General features: G+C 39.4%; 1 non-coding gene across 1 annotated transcript; it reads left to right on the forward strand.

Moving 5' to 3' along the window:
- The first annotated feature begins 12,859 nt into the window (after positions 1-12,859).
- On the forward strand, positions 12,860-12,967 carry LOC148579462 (small nucleolar RNA R71). Its single transcript, XR_015899139.1, has one exon. It is a non-coding gene; the product is annotated as a small nucleolar RNA R71 (small nucleolar RNA).
- The last annotated feature ends 364 nt before the right edge of the window (positions 12,968-13,331 follow it).

The following is a 13,331-nucleotide window of genomic DNA, read 5'->3' on the forward strand; positions in this document are numbered from 1 at the left end:
TTAACTGTTTTGATTTCACATGAGCGTGCTTCCCAATTTTTGTTTTTTGAAACAACTTGTTCTTTTTAAATTCCTACTTTGTTTCTATCATCCCATGTCCCCATAAAATTTCCTATTCTTAAATTGTACACAATATCTATCTAACCAAGGATTCAACTTGGGATTTTTATTTTGTTTTTCTGCTTAAGGCTAGTAATGTGGTTATAGAACAAGAGGGGATTAAAAAGCTCAAGGGGGCTAACAAGGGTGATGTAAAAGGTAGGCTAATTTGGGATAAGTGAGGGAAAATTCAAATTATGGCCTCAATCATCTCTTGGTATGTATCTATATTCTATATTGGACATATAGATTAAAATAAAGTAAAGAACATCAGAATGAAAAAGAAGGGCAAAACACACAGGAATGAAATTTATGGTTTGAATGTAACCATACAATTAAGCTCAAAACTCACAGGCTGTGTGTTCTCCAGCTCAAAAATCATATATCAGTTATACATGTCATGCAAGTAGAATTCAAGAGTTCTCATTATTCTCAATGTAAATATTAGGGTGGCTTTTAAAATCTTAGTGTTCCTCCTTGATGAAATGTTGTTAACTAACTAACATGTAATGCTATATATACAAGGTGTGTGGATTGTTTTAATTTACTAAAGTTTCTAGTTTACTTCCTTTTTATTTTCAATTGAACCAAACTATTATATGCTAAAGGGGTAAACTATACTAATTAATCCACATATTCTATAGCTAATAAGTTTAGAATTGCAAACTAAACTAAATGTCTAAAATATAAATTAAAGTGCAAAATATGGAAATAAAGTAAAAATATAGTAAAAGAACAATGTATAAGTACTGAAAAATAAAAATAAAAATAAAAATTCAGAAAAATAAATAAAATAAGATAAAAAAAGAGTCTGTAGTGGTTGATAAACTCCGATTTTGTGGTTTATCTTGTGCTTATTTTGAGGGATTTTATCACATTTTCTCACATTTATTCAATGAAATAGCATGGTTTTGCAATTCTCCCTTAATTTGTGCTTAAATGTGAAAACATGCTTTTTAGGCCCTAAAATTGGTGATTTTAATTCACTTTAATTCCATTCAATGCCTTGATATGTTTGTTGAGTAATTTCAGGTTCATAAGGCAAGTATTGGATGGAAGAAGTGAGGAGAAAAGCATCAAAGTGGGAGAACTCATGAAGAAATGAAGGAACCGTAAAGCTGTCAAGCCTGACCTTTTCGCACTCAATCGACCATAACTTGAGCTACAGAGGTCCAAATGAGGCGGTTTCAGTTGCGTTGGAAAGCTAACATTTGGGGCTTCGAAATGATATAAAATTTACCATATGTTGCTTCGTGCATAGGGGCGTGCGCGTGCCATGTACGCGTGCGCGCCGATGGAGCACGTGGGTCCACTAAAGAGAAATCGCCCCCAGTGATTTTGCAGCTCATTTTGGGCCCAATCCAACCCATTTCTGATGCTATTGAACCCAAGATTTGAAGGGAGAATGAACCAAGTAGTCATAGTTTAGTTTTCATCATGTTTTAGGTTAGAATTCTAGAGAGAGAAGCTCTCTCTTCTCTCTAGAATTTAGGGTAGTTTAGGTTTAATTTTCTTAAATCCAACTTTTAATTCTTGTTTTAATTTAGTTTCTCCTTTTAATTTCTTGTTGCTACTACTCTATTCTTCTTAGTTTTCTTGTCAATTTTACTTTTATGTCTTTTTTATGTTCATGAACCCTTTGTTGGATTTGGATATTTTCTTTAATGAAATTTAATGTTTGATGTTCTTTTATTGATGATTTGAGTTGTTGATTTACTTTTCTTGCAATTGATAGTTGGTAGATTTATATTTCTTGCACATTTTACTATGCTTTCCATGTATGCCTTCCAAGTGTTTGACAAAATGCTTGGTTGGTCTTTAGAGTAGATTTTGAGCATTCTTGGCTTGGAAAGAGTAATTAGGCATTCTTGAGTCATGAAAACCCAACTCATGTTGGTGATCTAGAGTTGTTAGCTAATATTGTTTCTATTGACGCTAATCTTTTGCTAATTTAATTAGTAAGTTGATTAGGAATTTTGGATTGAGATTAGCTAGTCTTATTAGACTTTCTCTCATGGAAGATAATATGATACCTTCTTCCAATGTAGGAGATGACGTAATGAGATAAATTCTAGTTTATTATTGTGATATGATTGATTAATCTTGTTTGACTTTCTCCCTAAGTGTTGGAGTTGACTAAATAAGATGAATTAATTATTGCATGACTAGGATAGAAAGCCTATGATCTTAATCTTTGCCATGAATGTCTCCCTTTATTACTTGCTCTCTTTAATTGCTCTCTTTAACTTTTCTTGCCATTTAATTCCTTGCCCTCTTATCAATCAAACCCCCCTTGCATCTTCATAGCCAATAATTGAGCATTTCATTGCAATTCCTTGTGAGACGACCCGGAATCTAAATACTTCGGTTAATTTTCATTTGGAGTTTGTTATTTGTGACAACCAAATTTAATTTGATGTGAGAGTTGTTTGTTGGTTTGGAGCTATGCTTACAACGAAATTCTTATTTCTACAAGATAAATTCCTTACCGACAACGATTTTTGCTTATCAAATTAATGGCGCCGTTGCCGGGGACTTGCAATGGTGTTATATTGTTGGCTATTGTGAATATTGTGAATATATTTGCTTTTTGCTTATTTGTTAGTTTTTGTTAGTCTTAGAACTTTGTTGCTTATTTTTGTTAGTTTTTGTTTTTATTTGTTACTATGAATTTTCATCACTTTGGCTATGAGTTTGGTTCAAATTATGTTGTAGCGAATGGGAATTATAATGACAATATGCATCAAGGATGGAACAATCAAAGGTGGGAGGAGCCTCAAAGGATTGATCACCCTTCTTGGCAACAACCCCCTCCGGATTCTTATGGGTATAACTCTCATCCTAATGCATATCAATCTAATGGATGTGGTGACCCTTATTGTGATTGTCAACAACCACCACCATATGCCTATGAACCACCCCCTCAACATGACTTTGAACCACCTTACTCACAAGCCCCATACCACCAAACACCCCCATATGACCCTAATCCTTATCCACCATATCAACCACCTTATGAACCATATGAACCATACATGGAACCACCACAATCCCAACACAACTACTCTCAAGAACCACCTCCATATACACCAACTTCATATCCTTACCAAGATGAACCAACTTTCAAACATGATACCTTCCTCCCAAACAATGAACCTTCTCTTCCACCGCCGCCCTCCGATGAAGCCTCCATGTCGAAATTGAGAGATCTTGAATCTCATATCTTAAGGCGACAAGAGGAGGATTAAAACAAGTTTAGAGAGCTAGGAGCCAAGATGGTTATCCTAGTGGAATCCGTTAGCAATATGGCCTCCTCCCGACTAAGCTTAAGCAACCAAGGCACTCCCATTGACGAATGTGGAGAAGCACCCAAAGAGCATAGTGAGGGAGTGAGTTTAGAACTTCAAGGTGAAGAAGAGGAGTTGAAGCAAGGAGTGCAACAAGAGGAGGAAGTTAAGATAATTGAGCCGGAAGAAGTGGTTGAAGCCTTTGAAGAGGTCGACCAAGAGATGGATTCAATCATTGAAGAATTCTTATGTACAATTGAATCCTCTCCAATTGGGTTTGACATGGAGATCAAAGAAGAAGATGCACAACCTCTCATGCATTTGGTGAGCAATGAAGAAGAAATTGAATTGGAAGCAAGCCACCAAGAGGAAAAGATTGAAATTGAAGAAGCTTGTGAAGAAGTGGAGATAATCAAAGAAGAGCACAAGGGAGTGGAACTTGCAAGACCATTGGAAACATCCCTTCCTAAGTCACTATCCTACACAACATTCAAGTGGGTAAAATTCTTATCCCTAAGCTTCACTTTCTCACTTGAATATGGTTTGATTGAAAATGATGGTCAACTTAGAACTCTTTGTGGAGTTAAGAGTAAGAGAGAGTTGTGTAGTGGTTGGAAACATCACTCTAAGTTCATGATGGTTACATGCTCAAAGTTGAATGGCAATGGTTGGTGTAGAACCAAATTGCATGGGTCTAGGAGAATGTTTGGGTGCTCAATTGAGAATTCTAAGGTCATGCCACCCAATTGGAATCATGATGATCAATTTGAAGATGGGTGTCAAAACAAAGTGTAGGATCCCGGATCGCACAATGAGGATCAATTTTGGGAGCTCATATCTTGGGAAGAATCTCACCCAAGCTTGGTGGAAATGGTTGGAAATTCTGACAACCAATTGAGGAGCAAGCATTCTTGGAGGATCAAGGATGAATACAAGCATAAACCACCATGACAAGGAGCTCCCCATAAGTCCAACTTAAGGACGATAAACAAAAGTACTAGGTGGGAGACACCCCACCACGGTAAAATCTTTTCATTTTCCCTTTTTTGTACATATTGATAATTAGTTTAATTTCATGTTTTGTTTTGTTTGTTGAGTTTATTTAGTAGAATAATATGTTAAATAAGGTTTTAAGGTGTTTGGGTAGCTGTTTGGAGGTTTGGAATGCTTGGTTTGGTGCAAGAACTTGGAAAAATTTTGAAAAACAGAGCACCAACCCGCGCGTGCGCGCACCTGGTGCGTACGCGCGCCTCAAGCATTTTCGACCATCCACGCGGACGCGCCATGTACGCGGACGTGTGGATGCAAAAATCTCACCCCTCCATACATTGACCCGAGAGTTGTGCCTATACTGCGCCAGCACCATGCCTGAGGCACAAAACCACCCGTGCATGCGCGCACCTGGCACGTACGCGCCCTTGAAGCTAATTGCGTAATGCGCGCGCGCGCACGCTGTGCGCGAGCGCGCCGATAGCGCCACCTGCTCTCCTGGTACATGTTCCAGAGAGTTATGCCCAGTTTGTGCCTATTCTGTGCCTACAACCCACGCGTACGCACACCTGGCGCGTACGCGTCCTTTGGCCAAACTGCGCATCGACGCGGAAGCGTGCAAGACGCGTCCGCGTCGGTCGCCAACTTCACATCCACGCGTATGCGTGCTATGCGCGTCCGCGTCGCCAGTCTTGCCTACCCACCTACGCGCACGCGTGCGTGACGCGTCTGCGTCGCCCTCCGCGCCCTGTTTTTCCCCTGTTCTGCCCTGTTTTCTTTTTCCCTTTCTTCTCTTTTTTCCTTCTATCTTTCTTTCTTCTTCTTTCTTCCTTTCTTACTTCCTTTTCAAAATTTTCACTCTTTATTTTTCTTATTTTCATCTTCTTTTATATGTTGCATTTGCATATTATCATTCATTGTATTTTAATTTTGTTTTTATAGCTTGTTCATGTTTTATTTTCTAAGTTTCTTATTTTAATAATGGTGTTGAATTTGCTTACTCAATTGTTGAGAATTTCTTAGTTAATCTTGGTGCTTCTTGACTTGTTTGATATTGTTGGGTGATGAAACTTTTAAATCAATGCTTAATCTTGTATGAATCTTACATTCTTTGTGCATTGATATGAATTTCCATGTCTTTCATGACCCACTCTTTCTAGTTGAACTTGATGCTTTTGAATGCTCTTCATACTTTGACTTTACTCTTGCATCAAGTGCTAGTTAATATGCCTTTGCTTGAATTGTTTTCTCACTTACATGCGTAGCTAACATGTAGTGAGAACCTTACTCTTATTTGGCATTAGCCCCCGCCTATGTTCTATTTGCTTTTATATATTTGTTATAGGCTTAATTATCCTTCTTTATCTTTCCTTTTAGGTTGGCCACCAAGAAGGAAAGGAAAGGAAAAGCTTCTAAATGGGGTAACAAACAACTTCACCCGCACAACTTTTTGAAGGAGCTCATCAATTGTAGCAACCCGTCCACCTTGCTCTTCTTTGCACGCACCGAGGACGGTGCAAATTTCTAAGTGTGGGGAGGTCGTCTGACCGATCTCCATGGGTAACAACATCCTTTTTCAACACCAATTTTTAATTTTTGTCTATGTTAGTTAGTAGTTGCATTGCATGATAGGTTTCATGCTAGTTAGAAATTGTACATATTTTACCACTTCTTTTTATGTTAGGATTACTTGGTTAGGGTAATGATTTCTTTTCCAAGAAACTATTTTTAGGGCACCCTACCAATTTGAAAAAAAAAATTTGTGTTGAACTTGCTTGAAGAATTTATTTTGGAACATGGTTTTTGAGCTAAGAACACAAGCATGTGAGTTTTGAGCCTAATTGTGTGGTTATATCATATAACCATTTATTTCCATTCTTGTGTGCATTATTCTCTTTCTATGATTGTGATCTTTGATTTGTTTGATTATTTATGTCCATTATTCCATGTATACTTGCATTTATATGATTGAGGCCATCATTTTATTTAGCTCACTTACCCAAATAGCCTACCTTTCATCAACCATTGTTAGCCAATTTTGAGCTGATTTTAATCCCTTTTGTTCTTAATGTTAGCACATCACTACCTATAAGCGAAAAACAATAAATGTCCTTAATTTGGATCTTTGATTAGCTTAGGCTAGTGAGGGTGTGTATCATTTGGGTATGGAAAACTTGGGACATTGGTTGAGGTAAAAGTGTAAATTTTATTTTTGTTGGAAATTTTGGGAATTGGGTACATATTCATGCACTATATGTGGTGCACGAAATTGTGATCTCTGGTAATGGCTCCAAAGGCTTGGTGCTCTAATCTCAATTCATAATTTGTCACAATTTCGATACAACTAACCAGCAAGTGCACTGGGTCGTCCAAGTAATAAACCTTACGTGAGTAAGGGTCGATCCCACGGAGATTGTTGGTATGAAGCAAGCTATGGTTACCTCGTAAATCTCAGTCAGGCGGATATAAAATAATTATGGAGTTTTCGAAAAATGATAATATAATAAGGATAGAAATACTTATGTAAATCATTGGTGAGAATTTCAGATAAGCGCATAGAGATGCTTTCGTTCCTCTGAACCTCTGCTTTCCTGCTGTCTTCATCCAATCAGTCTTACTCCTTTCTATGGCTGGCTTTTTGTAAGGATGTCACCGGTGCCAATGGCTACTTTCAATCCTCTCGGGAAAATGGTCCAAATGCTCTGTCACAGCACGGCTAATCGTCTGGAGGCATCACCCTTGTCGATGGTTGCATCCTATTCCTCTCTGTGAAAATGGTCCGATGCGCTGTCACTGCATGGCTAATCATCTTTGAGGTTCTCGATCATACTGGAATAGAATTTACTATCCTTTTGCGTCTGTCACTACGCCCAGCACTTGCGAGTTTGAAGTTCGTCACAGTCATTCAATCCCAGAGTCCTACTCGGAATACCACGGACAAGGTTTAGACTTTCCGGACTCTCATGAATGCCGCCATCAATCTAGCTTATACCACAAAGATTCTGATTAAGAGATCTAAGAGATACTCATTCAATCTAATGTAGAACGGAAGTGGTTGTCAGGCACGCGTTCATAGGGAATGATGATGATTGTCACGTTCATCACATTCAGGTTGAAGTGCGAATGAATATCTTAGAAGTGAAATAAGATGAATTGAATAGAAAACAGTAGTACTTTGCATTAATCTTTGAGGAACAGCAGAGCTCCACACTTTAATCTATGGAGTGTAGAAACTCTACCGTTTGAAAATACATAAGTGAAAGGTCCAGGCATGGCCGAATGGCCAGCCCCTCTGATCTAAGAACCAGGCGTCCAAAGATGTCTAATACAATAGTAAAAAGTCCTATTTATAATAAACTAGCTACTAGGGTTTACAGAAGTAAGTAATTGATGCATAAATCTACTTCCGGGGCCCACTTGGTGTGTGCTTGGGCTGAGCTTGAAGTCTACACATGGAGAGGTCATTCTTGAAGTTGAACGCCAGCTTTTGTGCCATTTTGGGCGTTGAACTCCACTTTGCAACTTGTTTCTGGCGCTGGACGCTAGAATTGGGCAGCGAGCTGGCGTTGAACGCCAGTTTGCATCATTTAAACTTGGGCAAAGTATGGACTATTATATATTGCTAGAAAGCCCTGGATGTCTACTTTCCAACGCAATTGGAAGTGCGCCATTTTGAGTTCTGTAGCTCCAGAAAATCCATTTTGAGTGCAGGGAGGTCAGAATCCAACAGCATCAGCAGTCCTTCTTCAACCTCTGAATCTGATTTTTGCTCAAGTCCCTCAATTTCAGCCAGAAAATACCTGAAATCACAGAAAAATATACAAACTCATAGTAAAGTCCAGAAATGTGAATTTAACATAAAAACTAATGAAAATATCCCTAAAAGTAGCCAGATTCTACTAAAAACATACTAAAAATAATGCCAAAAAGCGTATAAATTATCCGCTCATCACAACACCAAACTTAAATTGTTGCTTGTCCCCAAGCAACTGAAAATCAAGTAGGATAAAAAGAAGAGAATATACTATAAATTCCAAACTATCAATGAAACATAGCTCCAATCAGATGAGCGGGACTTGTAGCTTTTTGCCTCTTGAATAGTTTTGGCATCTCACTTTATCCATTGAGGTTCAGAATGATTGGCATCTATAGGAACTCAGAGTTTAGATAGTGTTATTGATTCTCCTAGTTCAGTATGATGATTCTTGAACACAGCTATTTTATGAGTCTTGGCCGTGGCCCTAAGCACTTTGTTTTCCAGTATTACCACCGGATACATAAATGCCACAGACACATAATTGGGTGAACCTTTTTAGATTGTGACTCAGCTTTGCTAAAGTCCCCAATTAGAGGTGTCCAGGGTTCTTAAGCACACTCTTTTTTTGCTTTGGACCTTGACTTTAACCGCTCAGTCTCAAGTTTTCACTTGACATCTTCACGCCACAAGCACATGGTAAGGGACAGCTTGGTTTAGCCGCTTAGGCCATGATTTTATTCCTTTAGGCCCTCCTATCCACTGATGCTCAAAGCCTTGGGATCCTTTTTATTTGCCCTTGCCTTTTGGTTTTAAGGGTTACTGGCTTTTTGCTCTTGCCTCTTGGTTTTAAGAGCTTTTGGCTTTTTCTGCTTGCTTTTTCTTTTTCTTTCTATTTTTTTTTTCGCCTATTTTTTTTCTGCAAGCTTTGCTCTTTGCTGCTTTTTCTTGCTTCAAGAATCATTTTTATGATTTTTCAGATTATCAAATAACATGTCTCCTTGTCATCATTCTTTCAAGAGCCAACATATTTAACATTCTTAAACAACAACTTCAAAAGACATATGCACTGTTCAAGCATTCATTCAGAAAACAAGAAGCATTGTCACCACATCAATATAATTAAACTAAGTTCAAGGATAAATTCGAAACTCATGTACTTCTTGTTCTTTTGATTTAAAACATTTTTCATTTAAGAGAGGTGATGGATTCATAAGACATTCATAACTTTAAGACAAAGTTACTAAATACTAATGATCATGTAATGAAGACACAAACATAGATAAGCACTTAGCATAGAAAATGAAAAACAGAGAAAGTAAGAACAAGGAATGAGTCTACCTTAGTGATGGTGGCGTTTCCTTCTTGAGGAACCAATGATGTCCTTGAGCTCTTCTATGTCTCTTCCTTGTCTTTGTTGCTCCTCCCTCATTGCTTTTTGATCTTCTCTTATTTCATGAAGGATGATGGAGTGCTCTTGATGTTCCACCCTTAGTTGTCCCATGTTGGAACTTAATTCTCCTAGGGAGGTGTTGATTTGCTCCCAATAGTTTTGTGGAGGAAAATGCATTTGAGGCATCTCCGGGATCTCATGGTGATGAGATTCATGCGCCTCTTGAGCTCCATGAATGGGCTCTCTTGCTTGCTCCATCTTTTTCTTAGTGATGGGCTTCTCTTCCTCAATGTGAATGTCTCCTTCTATGAAAGCTCCAGCTGAGTAACATAGATGGCAAATAAGATGAGGAAAAGCTAGCCTTGCCCCAGGGGAGGGCTTTTCAGCTATTTTATAGAGTTTAAGGGAGATGACTTCATGAACTTCTACTTCCTCTCCAATCATGATGCTATGGATCATGATGGCCCGATCCACAGTAACTTCAGATCGGTTGCTAGTGGGGATGATGGAGCGTTGGATGGGGTTTGTTAGAACTTCCCAACCTCTTCTTTGGATTTCATGTCGGATCTCCGGATACTCATTTCTCTTGAGTTTGAAAGGGACCTCAGGGATCACCTTCTTCTTGGCCACAACATCATAGAAGTGGTCTTGATGAGCTTTTGGAGATGAATTTTTCCATCTCCCATGACTCGGAGGTGGAAGCTTTTGTCTTCCCTTTTCCTTTTCTAGAGGATTCTCTGGTCTTAGGTGCCATCAATGGTAATGGAAAAACAAAAAGCTTATGCTTTTACCACACCAAACTTAGAATTTTGCTCACCCTCGAGCAAGAGAAGAAAGAATAGATGAAGAAGAAGAAGAAAATGGAGGAGAGGGAGAAGGGGTTGTGTTTCGGCCAAGAAGAAAAGAGAGGGTTGTGTTGTGTGAAAATGGAGAAAGAATGGAGGGCTATATATAGTGGGGGGTAAGTTCGGCCATTTAGGGTGGGTTTGGGTGGGAAATTGATTTGAATTTTGAAGGTAGGTGGAGTTTATGAGGTAGGTTTATGGGGAAGAGTGGATGGATGTGAGTGGTGAAGAGGTGATGGGAAAGAGAGATTGAGGTGATTGGTGAAGGGTTTTGGGGAAGAGTGTTTATGGGATTGTGTGAAAGAGGGGTGAGAAAAAGTGAGTGGAGGTAGGTGGGGATCCTGTGGGGTCCACAAATCCTGAGGTGTTCAAGGATTTACAACCTTGCACCAAATTAGGCATGCAAAATGCCCTTGCACACAACTCTAGGTGTTCAGCGCCAGATTGGTGCTTGTTCTGGGCGTTGAACGCCCATTTGTTGCCCATTTCTTGCGTTGAACGCCAGAACCATGCTTGTTCTGGGCGTTCAGCGCCAGCTCTTCTCCAGGGTGCATTTCTGGCGTTCAGCGCCAGAACCATGCTCTGTTCTGGCGTTGAACGCCCAAAACATGCTTCTTACTGGCGTTTAAACGCCAGTAAGGTCTTCCTCCAGGGTGTGATTTTTCTTCTGCTGTTTTTGATTCCGTTTTCAATTTTTGTATTTATTTTGTGACTTCACATGATCATGAACCTAATAAAACATGAAAAACAATGAAAATTAGATAAATAAACATTGGGTTGCCTCCCAACAAGCGCTTCTTTAATGTCAATAGCTTGACAGTGGGCTCTCATGGAGCCTCACAGATGTGCAGAGCTTTGTTGAGACCTCCCAACACCAAACTTAGAGTTTGGATATGGGGGTTTGACACCAAACTTAGAGTTTGACTGAGGGGGGCTTTATTTGCCTCTGCTTTGAGAGAAGCTTTTTATGCTTCCTCTCCATGGATGCAGAGAGAGATCCTTGAGTTGTAAACACAAGGTTGTCCTCATTTATTTGAAGGATCAATTCTCCTCTGTCCACATTAATCACAGCTCTTGCTGTGGCTAGGAAAGGTCTTCCTAGGATGATGGATTCATCCTTATCCTTCCCAGTATCTAGGACTATGAAATCAGTAGGGATGTAAAGGCCTTCAACCTTTACTAACACATCCTCTACTTGTCCATAAGCCTGTTTTCTTGAATTGTCTGCCATCTCTAATGAGATTTTAGCAGCTTGCACCCCAAAGATTCCCAGTTTCTCTATTACAGAGAGGGGCATGAAGTTTATCCCTGAACCAAGGTCACACAGAGCCTTAAAGATCATGGTGCCTATGGTACAAGGTATTAAGAACTTTCCAGGATCCTGTTTCTTCTGAGGCAATATCAGTTGATCCAGATCACTTAGTTCATTGGTGAACAAGGGAGGTTCATCTTTCCAAGTCTCAATGCCAAATAATTTGGCATTCAGCTTCATGATTGCACCAAGAAACTTAGCAGCTTGCTCTTCAGTAACATCCTCATTCTCTTCAGAAGAGGAGTACTCATCAGAGCTCATGAATGGCATAAGGAGGTTCAATGGAATCTCTATGGTCTCTAATTGAGCCTCAGAGTCCTTTGGTTCCTCAGAAGGAAGCTCCTTATTGATCACTGGACATCCCAGGAGGTCTTCCTCCTTGGGATTCACGTCCTCTCCTTCCCTTACAGGTTCGACCATGGTGATTAATTCAATGGCCTTGCACTCTCCTTTTGGATTTTCTTCTGTATTGCTTGGGAGAGTACTAGGAGGGATTTCAGTGATCCTTTTACTCAGCTGGCCCACTTGTGCTTCCAAATTTCTAATGGAAGACCTTGTTTCATTCATGAAACTTGCAGTGGTCTTGGACAGATCAGAGACTAAGTTTTCTAAATTAGAGGTATTTTGTTCAGAGTTCTCTGTCTGTTGCTGAGTGGATGATGGAAAAGGTTTATTATTGTTGAACCTGTTTCTTCCACCATTATTAAAGCCTTGTTGAGGCTTTTAATCCTTCCATGAGAGATTTGGATGATTTCTCCATGATAGATTATAGGTGTTTCCATAAGGTTCACCTAAGTAATTTACCTCTGCTATTGCAGGGTTTTCAGGATCATAAGCTTCTTCTTCAGAAGGTGTCTCTTGAGTACTGTTGGATGCAGCTTGCATTCCATTCAGACTCTGAGAAATCATATTGACTAGCTGAGTCAATATTTTGTTCTGAGCCAATATGGCATTCAGAGTATCAATTTCAAGAACTCCCTTCTTCATAGGCGTCCCATTACTCACAGGATTCCTCTCAGAAGTGTACATGAACTGGTTATTAGCAACCATGTCAATGAGTTCTTGAGCTTCTGCAGGCATTTTCTTTAGGTGAATGGATCCACCTGCAGAAGTATCCAATGACATCTTTGATAGCTCAGATAAACCATCATAGAATATATCCAGGATGGTCCATTCTGAAAGCATGTCAGAAGGACACTTTTTGGTCAGCTGCTTGTATCTTTCCCAAGCTTCATAGAGGGATTCACCTTCTTTCTGTCTGAAGGTTTGAACATCCGCTCTAAGCTTGCTCAGCTTTTGAGGAGGAAAGAACTTGGCTAAGAAAGCCGTGACCAGCTTATCCCAAGATTTCAGGCTGTCTTTGGGTTGAGAGTCCAACCATATTCTAGCTCTGTCTCTTACAGCAAAAGGGAAAAGCATGAGCCTGTAGACTTCAGGATCTACTCCATTAGTCTTAACAGTATCACAGATCTGCAAAAATTCAGTTAAGAACTGAAAGGGATCTTCAGATGGAAGTCCATGAAACTTGCAGTTCTGCTGCATCAGAGAAACTAGCTGAGGTTTCAGCTCAAAATTGTTTGCTCCAATGGTAGGGATGGAGATGCTTCTTCCATGTAAATTGGAATTAGGTGCAGTAAAGTCACCAAGCATT

The sequence above is a fragment of the Arachis ipaensis genome, chromosome B10 (assembly GCF_059453495.1).
Source record: "Arachis ipaensis isolate K30076 ecotype BB chromosome B10, ASM5945349v1, whole genome shotgun sequence".
Lineage (NCBI taxonomy): Eukaryota > Viridiplantae > Streptophyta > Magnoliopsida > Fabales > Fabaceae > Arachis > Arachis ipaensis.